At 46.0% G+C, this 19,323-nt stretch overlaps 1 protein-coding gene and 1 long non-coding RNA gene across 2 annotated transcripts in view; one reads left to right on the top strand and one right to left on the bottom strand.

The window, feature by feature from the left end:
- CSGALNACT1 (chondroitin sulfate N-acetylgalactosaminyltransferase 1) overlaps positions 1-14,795 on the bottom strand; it is a 175,122-nt gene extending 160,327 nt beyond the window's left edge. The window contains 2 exon segments of the mRNA NM_001102116.2: positions 14,250-14,343; positions 14,641-14,795. The gene's annotated coding sequence lies outside the window, so the exon portion shown is untranslated.
- A 125-nt stretch (positions 14,796-14,920) lies between these two features.
- LOC112444635 (uncharacterized) lies at positions 14,921-17,710 on the top strand. The gene is made up of 2 exons (XR_003032998.2): positions 14,921-15,005; positions 16,007-17,710. It is a non-coding gene; the product is annotated as an uncharacterized lncRNA (long non-coding RNA).
- Positions 17,711-19,323: the final 1,613 nt, after the last annotated feature.

The raw sequence follows: 19,323 nt of genomic DNA, 5'->3' as shown, positions 1-19,323 counted from the left end.
CCCATCTCCCTTTGATCCTAAGAATCTTGGATGATCAGAGCTGGAGGGAATGACCTGGGCAGCTCTGTGCCTACCAGGCAGGCGGGCAGGGGACTGAGGTCCTGGCTATAGTTGTATCTGTGACCTCGGGCGACCCCTTCCCTGCCCTGAGCCTCAGCTTCCTCATTTGCTAGACGAGGGCTGGGTTCACCTTTGACCCAAGCATGGTAGTTAAGGGTGTCTGGAAATCTCGGGAGGGTGGTACCTGGCTGACACAGTATCGAGTAGGCCCAGGAATGCTGAACACCCTGCAGGTCCCAGGACAAGCCTCACCCGGGCCACGGAGTTTGTGTAGCCACATCCGATACACGCAGCTTGGGGCCCATCTGGACACCAAGCCGTTCCACTCTTACAAGGATCATCTATGGTTACATGCTCCCAAGTTCCCATTCCTTTGAGACCACCCCTTAGATGGGGAAGCCATCTGTCATGATCTTCCAAAGCCTCACACAGGTAGAGTGGGTGTCCCTCGTTACTCTGATGTTCAAAACATCCCCCTTCCTAACAGGAAAATCTCTTCACAGCTGAAGCTCAGACACATACAACTGAAATTATTATGTCAACCAGATCTAATTTCTACTAGGATCTAGTTAATCCACACAGCTGTTATACCTTCTTATGAAAGATATAAACCTTAATGACAAGCCTGGGTTTGAGATTTACAGCCTTCTTCCAAAGCCTGAAGGGGACATTGCTAAAATATTTGTCAAGGAAACCATTAATCCATAGAAAATAATCAGCTTGTGGGAAGAATAACATGTGCACCAAACCAAAAAGGTTAAGTAAGAAAATCTTATCAAATTTCTTTTATTCACTGGTAAGCAGGGTATTATGTAATACTATCCAAGGGGCAGGGAGCAGGCCTCCGACTTGAGCCATATCATAAATAAAAGAATTTTCAGCTTTTGCTAATTAAGTTGACATGACATCTCTGCCCTCCTGTCAGTGTGCTGAGAAATTATAATCTTGCTCCTTACAGTTACTTAACCCCTAACTTACCTTGGAGGCACATATCTGGGTGTCTAAAGGCTACAGAAGGATTACAAAACACCCCCAGAAAACTTTTTAATACCTAACTCATTGATTCCCAAACTGTGTGCCAAGGCACCACCCTAGGGTACCAAGGGAGTACATAATTGTGCTTCAGAATATTTTAAATTTTCAAGCAAAGCACTAGATACTAGACTGTGCTGGACACTGTGCAAACAAAGAGCTCCAGGTAATCCACATTTTCAACATCATTCTGAGCTACATTCCTTTTGAAGATCACATCCTGGTGAAACTACATTTTGAGCAGTTACTGTGATAAAGAGCAACGGCTACATGAGATGAAGCGGCCCATCTGACTCCAAGGTCTGCGGCTGTGCAGCTCCCAGGGAGGCACACAACCCATTATCGGTAACTGTGGTTAAGAAGCAGATAAAACTTACTACTCTTTCAAACTACTGTGTTATTTTTTTCAAACAGCTACTAGGTTGCTACGACATGAATATAAGCTAATGGCGGTAACTGCTGCTGCTACTGCTGCTGCTAAGTCGCTTCAGTCGTGTCCGACTCTGTGCGACCCCACAGACGGCAGTCCACCAGGCTCCCCCGTCCCTGGGATTCTCCAGGCAAGAACACTGGAGTGGGTTGCCATTTCCTTCTCCAATGCATGAAAGTGAAAAGTGAAAGTGAAGTCGCTCAGTCATGTCCGACTCTTAGCGACCCCATGGACTGCAGCCTACCAGGCTCTAACTACTTAGTGGGGATTAAAAAAAAACAAACCTCTGAGTCATTTTCTTAGTCAAGGGGTGTTGAGACAATGAATGGGACACTAACGACACCGTGAACCTCCGACCTAAATCTCTTGGTCAACCTCCGAAACAGGGCAGAGAACAGCAAAGTTTCTCTTTCAAAGGGCAGATCTCGGAAAGATGAGTTCCACTCCACGGTCGCCTCCTCAAGCATCACAGTGACCACACCGCCTTGGCGGCCCCGTGGGAGGGCTGGCCAGGCCAGCTCGCCAGCTCCGCACACTGTCCGGCCACTGTCACTTCCGTTTCTGGGCCTCAAACCCCAAAGGTCAGAACGACTGAGCATGCGCAGTGAGCACAGCCTACAAGCTAAAGACAGATCTCCACACCGCCACCAGACTGCAATGTTTTATCATGAATTGAGGAGTGTGAGCTCTTCAGAATAAATCACCACATGAGCATCTGTAAAAAAAAACCAGTGACAGTTACTTCAGTTCCTTTCCAGGTCTCCAATCCATCCATCTCCAATCCATCCAACTGCTCGCCATAAAATTAAGATCGGATGGGAGCCTCCACATAAGCCAAGCCTCTGAACTTGTACAAAGCAGGTTTTAAAATGCTCATTTTATTACAGGTGAGAAACGAGTTGATGAATAGGTATCAAAACAAAAGGTGATAAAAGTAAGCCATTTCTTAGTAGTTACAAAGAGAAAGATAGTAAGCACACAGTGGAGAAATGGACCGTCACCTGGCCAGGGTCACAGAAATCAGCATCGCCGACACGGGGCAGGTGGGGAGCCGGAAAGAACACATCCCTGTGCAGAATCCCAGCTAGGAACGCACAGCCTGAATCCAACCACGAGATCAGTCATCTAAACCCAAATGAACATCCTCTACAAGATAAAGGACAGTATTCTTCACAAACATCATTCAAAAAAAGAAAAACTATGAGAAGGTTTCAGAGGGCAGGAACAAAGAGACATAATAACTAAACGCAATGCCTGATCGCAGTACCAGAGTGGAACACCATGAAGGATGTTATAAGTCAACGTTACAGAGTCAGCGTGTAGACAGTCTGTTATCTAAGAAGATAAACTGAAACAGATGTCAAGCTGACTGACTGATGCCTGCACTGTTGTTATATTGGAAAATATGCTTATTCTTAGGAAATACACACCAAACTATTTGAGGGCAAGGGCTATGTATGGGGCTTCTCTGGTGGCTCAGTTGGTAAAGAATCCGCCTGCAATGAGGGAGACCTGGGTTTGCTCCCTGGGTTGGGAAGATCCCCTGGAGAAGGAAAAGGCTACCCACTCCAGTATTCTGGCCTGGAGAATTCCATGGACTGTGTAGTCCATGCGGTTGCAAAGAGTCAGACATGACTGAGCAACTTTCACTTCACTTCATTTATGATCTGTGAAAGAGTCAAAGTGTTAGTTGCTTAGTCACGTCTGACTCTTTGCAACCCCATGGACTGTAGCCCGCCAGGCTCCTCTGTCCATGGAATTCTCCAGGGAAGAATACTGGTGTGGGTAGCCATTCCCTTCTCCAGGGGATCCTCCTGACACAGGGATCAAACCCAGGACTTCTGCACTGCAGGCAGATTCTTTACCGGCTGAGCCACCAGGGAAGCCCATATGGTGTATAAACTTTATTAGTTCATCATGATGTATGAACAAATGGTTCAGGAAAATACGATGTCTAATAATTTTGTTTACATACACTAGAGAGAGGGAGAGAAGAGCACACAAATGAAAAACAAACGGTGCAAAATATTAACAATAGGAGGATCTGGGTAAAGGCTTTGTGTGCTTTTGGTTCCGGTCTTGTGTTTGAAACTTTTCTGTAAGCTGAAATTATTGCCAAATAAAGTATTTTCAACCAGTGAAGTGCTGAACCATGTTTGGGCACAAGAAGACAAGTGGGTAAGTAACGACACAGGATGCCGGCACCCCAGCTGAAGAAGGTGTGCGTCAGAAGCGTGTGCGTGGTGAGATGTTCACCGTAAGTGAAGTGGGACGAGACCAGCACTCGTGAGACAGGCTCTCCAGCCACCAGCCTGGTGGAGGCTCCAGGGTAAGTCAGGAACAGCAGAGAGTGAGACAGCGAGCCCGGAGCAGAGATCACGGCTCCTTCTGCGTCTGAGGTTCACCAGAAGAAGGTGAAGTTAGGGTCCCTCTGAGGCTCCTGTGGGCAGAGCTGAAAACAACTGAGCTCCCCAAAGATTCTGATTTCGAGTGAAGCCGGGGGATCTGGCTGGGTCCCCAGCATCCCGGAAGACTCAGTGCAGGGGCTCAGGGACCACGCTACAGGCTCCTATAGAGCCAGGACTGTGCATCCCCCCGAACCTCCAGTGTCTCACAGTGGAGGACTCCTGGCTGACACCCAAACCAATGTGTGCTTAATTAACTAACTAATTAGCCCATAAACAAGCAAATTCTTTCCATTATGGAAGCTGGGAAAGGAAAAGGGAGGAGCAGGGACCACAGTTTTATTTTCAATTTTGGAAAAATGTAAACATTTACATCCTGTTAGTTAATATTGGTAATTTCTTGCATCCCTACTATGTGCCAAGTTGTTATTGTTATTCAGTGGCTCAAGTCATGTCTGACTCTTTGTGACCCCATGGGCTGCAGCACACCAGGCTTCCTGTCCATCACCATCTCCTGAAGTTTCCCCAAACTCACGTCCATTGAGTCGGTGACGCCATCCAACCATTTCATCCTCTGTTATCCCCTTCTCCTCCCGCCTTCAAACTTTCCCAGCATCAGGGTCTTTCCCAATGAGTCAGTTCTTTGCATCAGGTGGCCAAAGTGTTGGAGTTTCAGCTTCAGCACCAGTCCTCCCAATGAACATTCGTTGGATTGATTGATTTCCTTTAGGAAATTTCCTAAAGGGTTGATTTCCTTTAGGACTGACTGCCTTCAGGATGTGCCAGGTGCTTCACAAACATTCATCTCAATCCTCACAACAACTCTAAAAGGTTTGTCTCATTTTCCAGATGAAGGGTAGAGGGGTGCAGAAACCTGTCCATCTCACAGCACCGGTAAGCGATGGAGCTGAACTTCCAACCTCAATTCCAGGGCCAGTGTGAAGCCCACTGCCTCGCCTCTAGAAAGAGGGAGGCATCCACTCCAACACCCATCAACTGAACAACAAGTGCCAGGGTGAGGACCATGTGTGCCGAGTTAAAGAAGAAGTTCGGGAGAAAGGAAATGCCAACATACACCTTCGGTCTGCTCCTAATGGGAGAAACGCTAGCATGCAGCCTGTAATCTACCAGACTGGTGGCCGTGTACACATGTTTCCCAAACCAAAGTAACACAACTGGAAACACGAGATGAGAAGTGCAGCAGGTAGAATAAAACAGAAGCTGCTTCTCTGGTACCCTTCTGACTCATTATTTTCTTTCATTCATAAACTTCTTCATTCTCAGCTTCTCCCACGATTTGACTCAGGAAAAAACAAGAGCCCTTCTTAGAGGAGAAGGCATGGACCAGGAGAAGAGGTGGGAAGAAAGATGCTGGTTTGAATCCCTTGACAGCGTGAGTCCGCTGCAGCCCCCTCCTCGGCAGGAGAGCAGGCGGGCCCACTCAAACTCCTGCCAACCATTCACCCTGCGGGGCACCCGCTCAGCACCAATCCCCGGGGGTATTGAGTGGTCCCAGGGGTGCTCGGGACGCTCCAGACACCATGCCCGGGTAACAGGAACAAAAGGCAAGAAAACCAAATGCAGTAATACCACACAGAAGGTGCCATAAAAGGAGAGGGGAACCCACACGTCAGTCTAGGGGAAGGGGAGAGGCCTGGAAAGAGAGACCACCAGAGTCAAGTCGTGGAGAACCAGAAGGAACTGGCCTGGCCGAGGAGCCTGGAATGGTGTCCTGGCAGGAGGACGCAGCAGCAAAGACCCAGCACAATCAAAAAATAAAAAATAAAATAATTAATTAATTTTTTTAAAAAAAGGAAGAGGATGGGCAGGGTGCAGGGACTTGGCAATGGACCACGTAAGCCCCCTGAGTGACGGTAACAACATCAGGGTATCTTGAGGGGTTCTGGCTGGGGGCTGGGGGAGCCCAGGGGAGCATAATGAGTGCAGGGGGCTGGGGGCACCAGATGGCAGAGTGAGCTGGGGAAACAAACGTGAGGTCAGCACAAGGTCAGCACCTAGAGCCGAGGAGACTGCGCGGATGACACAGAACGAGAGGGCGGAGGGGATGGGACGCTGAGGAACACGGACTGGGCTGGGGAGGGGGCCACCCAGTATCAGCCACAGAAAGAGGGAGAAAACCAGAGGAGGTCACCAGACAAGCCAAGGGGAGCAAGAGTTTCCAGAACAGCGGTCAGAGTGTCAGAGGCTGCACACACCTCCACAATCTGGCTTCCTAAATAAGCACTAAACTAAGAGTTAGTTAACATGCCGCATCAAATTACAGTGAGATGAGCAATAATAACACTGAAACTCACAGCAAGAACTTCAGAGGAAGAAAAGTTAGGTGATTGCCTAACACAAAACAACACACGCAAGTAGCTAATCCACACCCAGGGACAGCTCCCCTGCCAATGGCAGGGCTCAAATGAGGGCAAGGCTACAGGCAATGCTACATTTCACCTTGCTGCAGAAAATCATCAAAAATGCCAATGGTATATGTCATGTGATGGTACTTAATTTCAATTCAATCTACTATTTTCCAGCCATCAAGACCTCTATCCCTTGGTATATACCCCACTGGCTTGGGACAAAGCTGTCACATGTTTTATAAACTCAGAAAACACATTTAATGACACCAGTAGCCCTGGCTGGAAGTTTTATCAGATATGAGCTCACGGTAAAGAACCTGCCTGCCAATGAAGGAGCCATAAGAGATGCTGGATCAATCCCTGGGTCGGGAAGATCCCCTGAAGGAGGGCATGGCAACCTACTTCAGTATTCTTGCCTGGAGAATCCCATGGACAGAGGAGCCTGGGGGGCTACCGTCCATGGGGTTGCAAAGAGTCCGACACAACTGAAGCGACTTAGCACACACACACATGACCTTGTGCAAATTCCAACAGATTTCTTTCCTGAGGTAGTCTAGTTCATTTCTGGTTCTTGTAACCACAAATCCTGAATGATATCCAACATTTTAATTTGCCAAGAAATAGAAATTTTAAATATTAACTATCATTATATTCTAAAAGAATAAATATTTTATATTTTAATATATAAGAAAAAAGACCAGAAGCTCAAAGTAAACATTATTCCTTTAAAGTGAGTACTAGCTCTTTGAAAAATCACTTTATTTTTCTCATTTCTCTGCAGGTTACTGATACCTTCACCAGCGACTGGATCCAATCCAAGAATTGGCACTTGGTAACCAAAGGGGTTCAAGACCAGCATATGTTTGTTTGGCCAGAAAGTTACTTCAGTTTTTAAGTAAAAATAAAAGGCTCATTTTTCATTTTCACCAAGAACATTATTGAACGTGTTTATCATTTTGTTCCACTACTTTCTGCCATTTTCCAGGCAACTTCATAATTTCATCTTCCCAAATTTTTTTATCTTTTTGAGCAAAGAACTATTACAGGTGCCTTGTACAGTCTTCCAGGAAATGGCAATTTTTTTTCATCAGGAGAATTTTGCAAAGACCAAAAAAAAAATCCAAAGACATCCAAAGGCACAATGTCTGGTGAATCTAGCAGAGGAAATCAGAACTTGCAAGCCAAGCGGTAAGTTTTCGCCTGGTCATCAAAGAAACACGAGGTCTTGCGGTCCTCTGGCAGAGGACTGTGCACGCTCTGTTGACCAATTCCACGCAATTTTCATCAAGTGCTGCCTTCAGCCGGTCTAACTGGGAGCAGTACCTGTCGAAATTCATCTCTTGGTTTTATAGAAGGAGCTCATAATAGAGGACTCCCTTTCAGGCCTACCGTATCCACAACGCTACCTTCTTTGGATAAAGACTGGCCTTTGGTGTGGTTGGTGGTGGTTCAATGCACTTGCCCTATGAACTCTTCTATTCTACATTATTATACAGAATCCAGTTTTCATCGTCCCTCACAGTTTGTTTTAAAAAACAGGTAATGTTTTTGTTATGTTTAAGTAGAGACTCTAATGCAAAAATACGCTCAAGACAGTGTTTCCACTTAACTTATGTGGCGCCCGAACATCAAAGCAGTGAAGATGACCAAGCTGGTGCACGTGATGCTCCAGACTGATTTCGGTATTTTGAGCATGCTGCCTCCCATACAGCATAATGTTGACTGTTCTCAATTAATGTCTTGTTTTGATTGCTATCAACTTCAACTGATCTACCCGACCAAGGAGCATCGTCCAGCAAGAAACCTCCAGCACGAAATTCTGCAAATCACTTCTGACGTGTTCCTTCAGTCACAGCACCTTCTTCATACACTGCATAAATCTTTTTTTTTTTTGCTTCATTTTCGTTTTTACCTTTCTTGAAATAATAAAGCATAATATGTTGCGTTTTTTTCTTCCATCTTCAATACTAAAATGGCTACACAACAATTCACCAATCTTGGTTAAGTTTTTGAAAACGCATGCTGATACAATAGCTGTCACCATACAATCTAACAAAATTGTTTTGAGTGAAGTTAAAGACAACTAAACGCTACCAGAGCCATCTTACAGGAAAAAAACGAATCTTTTGGCCAACTCAATAATAAGTCTCACATTTTTGTTGAATTGAAAATATGCATGTCTTTATCACAACATTCAAGTATAAACACTATTACTCCTAATTACTACGTTTTTTAAAAAAAAAAAACTTTACAAAAAAAATTTACAATATCAATTTGAATGAGTTTCCCAATAGTAGAGATGAATTTCATTTTTTCTAGAGGCCTTGACCATAGGATCACATTTGGAACGTTAAAAACCTCAGTAGCAATTGAGCTGGAAGTTTCCATTAGGTCCTAATTCCTTCTTTTGCCCACCCTCCGCCTCTGACTTTCATTCCCACTTACCCCCCAAACCTTCACACATGGCCTCACCCGATCTCTACCTTCCCTTCTCAGCCAGTGTGCCCCTAGGCTGAAGCAATTCAAGTTTCATTTTAAATTCTTCAGGAAACATACTACCTAACGGGTCAGAACCTTTCAGACAACTGCTTCCTAAGTGTCAGCTGAACCTTGTGAAACTGTGCCCTTTCAAGCACCACAGTTTTATTTACAGTTGTAGGGTCATGATTTTCAACTTGAAAGGGCCATTAGTGTAATGGAAAAAATAAAATAAAAAGGCAAGACTTAAAGTAGCGAGTGTCTCCTTGAAAGTATTAGAGTTAGTTGCTCAGTCCTGTCCGACTCTTTGCGACCCCATCGACTGCAGCCTGCCAGGCTCCTCTGTCCCTGGGATTCTCCAGGCAAGAATACTGGAGTAGGTTGCCATGGCCTCCTCCAGGGGATCTTCCTGACCCAGGGACCGAACCAGGGTCTCTCTCATTGCAGGCAGATTCTTTACCGTCTGAACCACAAGGAAAGCCCAGCTGTCTCCTTATGAGCAGTCAAATTAAACCCTAGAGTCTGTCATGCCCTCTTCTTGGGACAGAAAAAAACATTCCTGCTCCTCATATTGATTTTCAATGTCATACAAGTATTTCCAGAAGAGCAGTAAGATCCTGTTACCTTTGCTGAAGAAAAACAGGTGAGGAAGTGGGTAATTTTGAACCAGATTTTAACTGAAAATATAGGCAACACTAAGAAAAGGAATAATAAGGTGTAAAAGTAAATTTCAAAGGTCTTGTCAATGGAAAGATAATTTGTTTTTCTTACACAATACTATTTTTTAATGAAAAGTGATTTAAAAACCTAAGTAGGCAAGTCCCATGGACGGAGGAGCCTGGTAGGCTGCAGTCCGTGGGGTCTCGAAGAATTGGACATGACTGAGCAACTTCACTTTCACTTTTCCCTTTCATGCATTGGAGAAGGAAATGGCAACCCACTCCAGTGTTCTTGCCTGGAGAATCCCAGGGACGGGGGAGCCTGGTGGGCTGCCGTCTATGGGGTCGCACAGAGTCGGACACGACTGAAGCGACTTAGCAGCAGCAGCAGGATTTCCTCGGTGGTCCCGTGGTTAAGAATCCACCTGTCAATGCGGATTCCATCTCAACGGGTTCCATTTCTGGTTGGGGGAAGATAAAACATGCTACAGAACAACTAAGCCCGTGGGCCACAGCTACTGAGCTCCAGCCCCTGGAGACTGTGCTCAATGAGAGAAGCCCCTGCAATGAGAAGCCTGAGCGCCACAACAAAGACCCAACACAGCCAAAAGTACATAAGTCAATACTTTTTTTTTACCCTCTACACAAGTGAGAAATTAAGCTCAAGGGAGGAAAAGTCCCTAAATCAAAGAAATCCCTTTCATTAAAAAAATTAAGTGGCAAAAAGAAAAAAAAGAAATCCCTTTAAACTTTTTTTTTTTTACTTTTAAAGGATTATTATTCTTTTTTAAAGTCAGGTCTTTGACTTACTTTGTTACTTTTAATTATGGTAAAATACACGTAACATAAAGTTTATTTTCTTCACAATTTTCAAGTATATTCACACTGTCGTACAATCACTCTCTAGAACTTCTTCGTCTTGAAAACTTAAACAGTGTTAAACAACTCCATCCTCTGCCCCCTCAACCCCTGGCAACCATCATTCTACTCTGCATCGTCATGAGTAGGACTGTTCCAGCTCCCTCCTGAAAGTGCAATCATACAGCGTTTGCCCTTTCGTGACTGGCTGATTTCACCTTTGTATAACATCCTCAAGTTCAACATCCGTGTGGTAGCATGCGTTTGAATCGCCTTCCTTTTTAAGGCCGAGTACTATTCCATTGGGCACACAGACCACATTTCGTTTAACCATTCACCACCAGTGGACACCTGGGTTACGGCCAACCTTCCATGCCTTACTTAAAAAAGAATTTATTTAACCTAAGCAGGCGCTGGTGCTGGAGTTAGAGCACCAGTTCACATCCCTCCTATCCATGGTAGCACAGAAAACAAATGTGAAAGAGAAAGAAGACAGAGGGGGGAAAAGAAGACAGAAAAGACAGGGATACTGCCGCTGCGTGAGTGTTCAGTCACCCAGACTGCACACGGTCACGCCCTCAGCAAATCAAAACACTGACAATGCTTGGTTCTGATGAGGGTTTTCAGATACCAGAAATTCATCCAAACATTTGTTTGTGAACATGCATATGGACAAACACATGCTGGGCGTTGCAAACGCAGACACAGAGCCCCTTAGAGGATGAGGACGGCCACAGGACAAACAGCCAGCAGGTGAACAACTGCAGACAGTGGAGAATGTTGGGGGCGACAGGGCCCAGCCCCAGGCCAGGCAAAGGCCGGGATGGGTTTCCAGGGCTGAGTCCAGAGCAGGAACGCAGTGAGGAGGGGCACAGAGGAAGGAGGAGGTGGGGGTTGGGGGGTGAGGGGCCGGCAGGGCAAGACACGGCCATGAGAGGCTGAAGCAAGAAACCCACTTGGTGGAAGGAGAATCTCAATGAGCAGAGCCCCGGAACAGAGCAGAAAAGACAAAAGCCAGGCCTGAGGAGGCGACAATCAGCAGACAAGAGACAGCGGTCCCGTGGCAGGCCGCAACAGGCCAGCATTCCTCTCCTGGCCTGGCCTGGAGAAGCCCCATCTGTGGAAAAGGAACTGCGGTTCAGGAGGATAAATGAAAATTGCAGCAGCAGACACTGGCACTCATGACAAGCTTACATTCTTGTCTCATTCCATTAAGTGGAAAGACTGTGGAAGGTCAAAACAGATCCCAAAGAAGGCTACTTCGTAAACCATCAATACAAACTTCTCTACTTGATTCTCTAGTTTTGCAAATACGTGCAACCTGCCAAGTTACTCCATTATAGTTTTATATTCGTATTTACTTTTAACACCCCTTCGTTCCAAAAGGAAATGGCATAGGCTACAACTTCACGTTATCTGATAGACACGTGTCATGCATGGGCTTGCAGAGCTGCAAAGAACTACAGGGTGATCTGGCCACAAAGAGAGCTTGGACCCCGCAGACAGCAGCTGAGGAACTAACTGGATCCCAGAGTAAGACCCGCTGGGTCAGCGTCCTGCTCAGGGGCCCAGGCGGCCATCGTGGGACCGTGACAAGGAGACAGTGCCAGGTGCCCGCTCTGGGCAGGAAGGGAAGCAGAGGGATGCGGTTCCCACAGGACCAGACGCCCTATATTCCCTTCCTATGTTTTCATCAACCATGCAATGCCTCTTTCAGCATATCCAGGTGCCAGGACCTGTGTCTGAGTGCTAGAAGCCCCACAGGGGGGTTGCCACTGAAGGACCAGTAAATGTTCCCTGGAGGGTGGCAGGGAAGGGAGAGTTCCCAGTGGGAGAGAGTGTGGGGACACTGGGCTTGGGGTGGGGCACGCACTCAGCAGGCAGCAATTCATGGACAAGGCCAGGCGGCATCGAAGGCACCAGGGGGACACGGAGGAGACCAGGAGATCCCCAGGGGAGCCTTCCAGCACCTCGAGCTGGTGATCCAACCACGAACAATGATCCAACCGCCTCTCCTGGCTGGGACTCCAGGACCACCGCAGGGCAGGTACACCTGCCAACCAGCCACTCCTCCCAGTTTACACGGCTGCCCCCTGCAGGTCTGGGGAAGGTCCACTATTGAGGGACTTCCAAAGCCCTGCATCTATAAGGAACTCAGATTATAAGGAGTATGCATGCATGCTAAGTCGCTTCAGTCGTGTCCGACTCTCTGTGACCCTATGGAGTGAATATAGGCCACCAGGTTCCTCTGTCCATGGGATAATGTCCAAGATACTGTCCTCTATCCAAGAATACTGGGGTGGGTTGCCACGCCCTCCTCCAGGGGATCTTTCTAACCCATGTCTCTTTTGTCTCCTGCATGGCAGGCCGGTTGTTTCACCACTAGCGCCACCTGGGAAGCCCCCAGTCCCTGGAAAACCAAAGGCTTTCCCAAGCTCCCACTGTCCCAGAGCAGCCTGACTCCCCATCAACACCCTGTGTCTGCAGCAGCACACAGAGAGACCAGACCCTCATCAAAACCCAGCTGGGCCTCCCTCATCACCTCATCCTGGGGTATGAACATCTTAATTGGATTATTTCTCATTACTTCTCTATTTTGTACAGTTTATTCTGACTCTTTTCTACAATCATTTCAAGGTTTTAATATCATGATGTTCTTTCTAATGACACTGTTCTCTTCTACATCATCCAAGTCATTCTCAAAAACGTTAAACATTGAAATACCTCAGATTGAAGACTTCCGTTGTGACCCTCAAAGTAGCCTTGGATCACTTAGGCCTCTTAGCCACTCAAGTCTCTACTCAAAAAAGACTTGTGAAGAATTATTGTTTGGTTATTCTTATATTATTATTATTGTTTTATTGTGGTTATCATTAATTTGGTCAAGGTTGTTTTTATTTTTCATTACTGGTAACTCAGATACAATCCCTTTAACTCCCCACTCTCCATTGTCTGAGTATAAAGCAGTTCATTAAAGCAAAATCACATCCAGCGTTTTGGTTTTCAGCCTTTTATCTCAAACAGTACAACAAAAGTAAACATTAAAAATCAAAACAAAACCTCTATAGCAATTTGTTGAATGAAGACCAGTGAAGGGGTTTTCCTGAAGGTATGCAGATGGTGAGCACAGCTTATCTATTTTCATTTTCACATCTATAGATTCATCTCCATAGAAAACTAAACTGAAGGTTTGCTCTGCTGAAGGTAAGAACCACATACATGACTTCCCATTTCATACTCTTCCCTTTCAACTAATGATGTCCCTGAAGTTCTTAGTTTTTTTCAAAGTTCAGTCTCGCCAGATGTAATAAAATATCTTATTCTAGAGAAATTCAAAATCACTGCTTACAGAGCAGAACTAAAATAACGTCCCTGAGATTTACATGTGTCCCCAAATCTGAAACCAACCATACAATCTGTCAGGGTACTATTCTCCAAGAGTTCTAGAAAGTATTCCCCTGAGATGCTATAAGTCGGAAAGTAAGATCATAGTTCAATTTCCTATTTTATTTAAATAATTATTTTGTAGCTTGGTGAAAATTACGATGCCCTTTTGATTATGGGTTAAATATTTGAGAAAGCTTAACATTTCGTCACAACTTCCAAAAGAAGAACAAATTATCCTATTCAGGTGAATTTTTAAAAAAAGAATTATGTAGTTCTTCTAACTACATTATTGGCATTTGCCATTCTGAGAAGAGATAAATTCTGAAGAAGCTGGCAGAGTTAAATGTAAATTACAGGCTTTACAAGTGAATAAAAGAATTTTCCAAGGCAGCCAAGTAATTATACTACCTTGAAAAAGTACTCATATCTTAAAATAATAATCTGTTATTAATGGAACTATTGGAAGTAAAATGAAATTCAGCACATTTCAAACATAGCCAGAATACTGAATAAACTCAGACCATACAAAGATTCATTTCTTAAGTAATTCATGATTAACAGACACACTTACCTGGAAGCATAAGAAAAGAAGGTTAGGATGAAACTACATCATTCTTCCACTGAGTAAAAATATCTTGACTTTCCTCCTTGAAATGGAAAGGAATCTAAAAAATAAAAATAGGAGTCACTTCTGGGAATTTCCACGTCTTAAATATAGATGATATTACAAAATTTTAAATCACTTAGGATCTAAAATACAATTTATCCAACCAAAGTCCTGCCCCAAAAAGCAGGATGGTATTTTCCCTTTTCTATTTTAATGGGTAAAATGCAAAGCATTTGTTTAAAAAAAAAAAAAAAAAAAAGATCAAGGTTTAAAATAAATGCCGAGAGCCATGTAGATACGTGTGTAAAAGCAAAGCAGAGTCACACTCTTGGAAAAGAACCCAGAAAAAGCAAACCTCGCAAGGAGGAAGGGTGCCCGCTGGCTCCCGAAGGCGCCGGGGCCTGGGCTGTGCGTCCGCAGCGAAGCCGCGGTTCAGGTGGGGTCGGGGGACCGCTCGCCGCGCCGCCACTTTTTTCTAATGGTCGGTCGTAGGGAAGGAAGAAATGTTACAAAACAGCAAACCCCCGGGAAGTTGGAGAGCCCAGCTCCCCGGCCGCGCGCCCCCACCGCCCCCGCAGACGCCCCCAGCACCGCCTGCGGGACCCGCCTCCTCCCCTGACGGCCCCCTCCGCCCGCTGCGTCCAGCCCTGTGCCCCCCGGCCTTTCAGGAATCCACCGAGCGCCCCTCGGTCCACGGAGATCAACGAGGACGCAAAAGAGGTACGAGCACAGCAGCGGGGAAACACTCCGGAGAGAATTCGCCCCCGCGATTAAATAGAGGCGAATAATTCTATCTTCAACTCCTTTACGCAGAGTCGTGTTTTCCCGAGTTTGTGATTTCATCTCATCTGTCTTTATAATTCAAGTCATAGCGCGCGCGCACACACACACACACACACACACACACGAAAATCCTCTATGGTTCCCGTTTCACATGCAGGAATAATAATAATAATTTTTTTAAAAAAAGGTCTAGGGTGGTTGCAGGGGGACAAAGACAAGATTGATAAGCGGCTCAGGTCCGCGGGGTCGGCCTCCCGGTGCCAGTGCTGGGGACTGTCACGTGCAGTTTCTCCCTGCGCCCAAGTTTGAAAGTTTTCTCTGCAGCACGGACACTGAGTCAGTAAGTACGGAGTGAGGTGTGTCACCATAGAAGGGGCCATCTGGATCCGCTTTCCTGTGGGTTAACTGTTGAAAGGGTGGGCTAGCCGGGGCCAGCCCCCCCACGCCGGCCCCGCCGGTCCCCCCGCTGCGCAGCCTCTCCCGGCTTCTCTCTCCAAGCCCACTTCCGTCCCTGCCTGGCTAATTAATCTGTGTCTAAATGGAACTGCAGTTGGCAGCCCCGCAGCAATGCCAAAGTCGAATAATCACTTGGACCTGAATCCGAGTTGTTTTCCATCCTTGACAACAAATAAGGCCATTCTGGGGCCTGCGGGCCAGGAGTTGAAATGAGTTTATAATTTGGCTTCCAGTCTCCCATTCTAAATATCCTTTTCTGCCTTTTCTGCATGCAGGGGTGGGGCGGGGGAGGGCAGCTTTGGAGGCTGATCACCAGCATGGTCTTTATTGATATCCGTAATGAATATTCTGTGCCATCTAAGTAAGAGGGAAAGTCCACATCATTCAAAACCACACTTGTTTTAACAATGAAACTAAATAGGCTGTCGGCTCATGCTACCACATGATCAAATTAATAATCTAATTTGTTCTTCTCACTGCAGCAACTGGAAGAGAAACGCTGGGTTTTTTCATCCACACACAGAGGCCCCATTCATCCGTCCAGCCCCTGAGTGCCTGTCCTGGCAACGCCAGACTACAGGTTAGGAGTTACAGGACAGCCCTGCTTCTCCTCGCCTCCTAGTAAAGCACACACGTACACTCGGCTCCTCGGCTCCGGGAAGCACATTGTCTCCTTGCAGTTCCAAACATCAGGTGCCCTAAGAAGGTGGTCATCTCTCGCTGGTAATAGAAAAGGAGAGACACAGGAAGGCAGAACCACTGGCAAGACTCCCTAGAGGTCAAGATGAGAGGGGAGGTGCCACCATGGAAAATCACTGGAGGTGAGGCACAGATACACAGAGGACAGGGGTCTGTGCAGCTGGGCTTCTCCTGTTAGGAAGATGGGAAGGGTTGTCACCCACTTGTCTGCCACGTGCCTGCCTCACACTGCAAGAGCTGCTCCCAGGGTGAGCTCCTGCCATCCCCACAGCAATGCCATGGGAGTCTGCAAAAACCTCCCCATTCTACAGATGGGGAAAATGAGGCTCAAAGGTGCTAAGAAGCCTCTCGGACAGATATATGGTAAAGCCAGGATTTTTCTGACTTCAAAACCGAAGCTCTAAAAAGAAAAAGAAACGCAAGCCTCGACTTCCTCGAGGATCTAACACGGTGGTCCTCATGAGTGGTTCTCCAACAGGTGGGTGGCTGCCAGCGGTAACCTGCAGACACGCGGCCGGCATCCGAAGATCCTCCCCAGACTCCTGAAGCCCTCATTATTCACAAGAAATCACAGTGACAAACTGCTCTTGGACAAGCCTTTCAGAGTATCGAAGACAGAGACAATAAGAATGCGCTAAAAATAAAAGCTAAATCCAGAAAGCAACTGCAGGTACAAAGCAGAGACAAGCACCTTGCTTTGTCGAATTCAGAAACTAGTTCTCAAGGACACCCCTCCGGCTGAGTTCCAGGTCTGAGGGCTCCTCTCCAGTTATCTGATGCCCTGGTGCTCTCTTCAGTTTGGCATAGAGAGAGAGGATTATGGTGGGGCTTCTGTGGCCTCTCAAGTTCTGGTTTTGGTAAAAAGTGAGCAGAAGGCACAATGTGCATGAGAGTGGCTGGGAGAGGCTCCATGGGAAAACCACATACTCAGTTTTGGAAATTTCCCAGTTGGGATTTGAAAGGTTGGGAAGCCTGCCCCCGCCCACCCCCCACAGTAACAGAGTTTGACATCCATCAATTAGCAGCACTCCATAAATAAGTCAGCTTTTAATCATGCCAAAGGAGATCGCCAAAAATTAACTATGGAAAAGAGCAGCTGAAAACAAGGACACTGAGGTCAGTACTATTTTAACAATCTGGGAAGCTGTGCTGTTCAACATACAATGAGTAAGTGAAAGTTCCCAGGACTTCCAAAGAACTTCAAAGACACGGCTGGTCCAATGGGCTGCCTATAATCATCCACGTACCTTAAGTTCCAAGGCTCCCTCACATTCATACATGTAAATCTAAATCTTTAATCCATCTAAACCACATCAGTATCAGACACACTGATTCCTGAAATATGAAAAATAAGACAAGACAAAAAAGCCTGCCTAACATAACAAACCAAAGCAGCGATAGACCAGAAACATACCAGCCAACTCAAGCTGCCCAGTGGGATTTTTTTTGTGCACATGTGGATAATAATATACATGTTTTAAAATCTTGATGGTAGTGTTTTCATTTGTATTAATCAACGGAGTCCTCTGGGTAACTGCTCTGGGAGATAGGGCAGACTTAGGGTCGGGAAGTATGCAGCCAACTTCTAAAATTACCCTTCTCAAGAATGTTTCAGAAAAGAAAGTGCCCTTGGATGCTACACGTTACAAATGGCATGTTACTATATTCTTGACAAGATTCCTTCCACATTAAATAATTTTACTGAAAACAGTACATTTTAGGAAACACTTTAAAAATCACGAGTTCTTCCTTCAAAACGCTGTCTTCTGTTATTCTGTCAAACAAACAACAGAGTCTCTGCGTCATGGTCTTGTGTGTAAAGACCGAATGAGATGAGGATGTGTTGTTGTTCAGTTGCTCAGTCATATCTGACTCTTTGTGACCCCTTGGACTGTAGCCCACGAGGTCCCTCTGTTCATGGGATTCTCCAGGCAAGAATACTGGAGTGGGTTGCCATTTTCTCCTCCAGGGGATCTTCCCAAGCCAGGAATCGAGCTCAGGTTTCCTGCACTGGCAGGCGGATTCTTTACTGCTGAGCCACCAGGGAATGAGATGATGCCCCTTTCTCATTCCTAATCCTGCCTGTGGAGCAGCCATCCTCACTTTCTTCACTTCAATTTATCCCTCTGATGAACAGTGATAAGCACAGATCAGTTCAGTTGAGTTGCTCAGTCGTGCCCGACTCTTTTCAACCCCGTGGACTGCAGCACACCAGGCTTCCCTGTCCATCACCAACTCCTGGAGCATGCTCAAACTCATGTCCGTTGAGTTGGTGACGCCATCCAACCATCTCATCCTCTGTTATCCCCTTCTCTTCCCGCCTTCAATCTTTCCCAGCAGCAGGGTCTTTTCTAATGAGTCAGTTCTTCACATCAGGTGGCCAAAGTATTCAGCTTCAGCATCAGTCCTTCCAATGAATTTTCAGGACTGATTTCCTTTAGAACTGACTGGTTGGATCTCCTTGCAGTCCAAGGGACTCTCAAGAGTCTTCTCCAACACCACCGTTCAAAAGCATCAATTCTTTGGCACTCAGCTTTCTTTATAGTCCAACTCTCACATCCATACATGACCGCTGGAAAAACCATAGCCTTGACTAGACGGACCTTTGTTGGCAAAGTAATGTCTCTGCTTTTTAATATGCTGTCTAGGTTGGTCACAATTTTTCTTCCAAGGAGCAAGCGTCTTTTAATTTCATGGCTGCAGTCACCATCTGCAGTGATTTTGGAGCCCCCCAAAATAAGGTCTCACTGTTTCCACTGTTTCCCCATCTATTTCCCATGAAGTGATGGGACCAGATGCCATGATCTTCGTTTTCTGAATGTTGAGTTTTAAGCCAACTTTTTCACTGTCCTCTTTCACTTTAATCAAGAGTTCTTCTTTGCTTTCTGCCATAAGGGTGGTGTCATCTGCATATCTGAGGTTACTGATATTTCTCCCAGCAATCTTGATTCCAGCTTGTGCTGGAATTTCTCATGCCCAGCATTTCTCATGATGTACTCTGCATATAAGTTAAATACTCAGGGTGACAATATACAGCCTTGACGTACTCCTTTTCCTATCTGGAACCAGTCTGTTGTTCCATGCCCAGTTCTAACGATTG

Source organism: Bos taurus, chromosome 27 (assembly GCF_002263795.3).
Source record: "Bos taurus isolate L1 Dominette 01449 registration number 42190680 breed Hereford chromosome 27, ARS-UCD2.0, whole genome shotgun sequence".
NCBI classification, from domain to species: domain Eukaryota; kingdom Metazoa; phylum Chordata; class Mammalia; order Artiodactyla; family Bovidae; genus Bos; species Bos taurus.
Note: the sequence above shows the minus strand (reverse complement) of the source record. Positions and strands in the feature narration are given on the sequence as shown.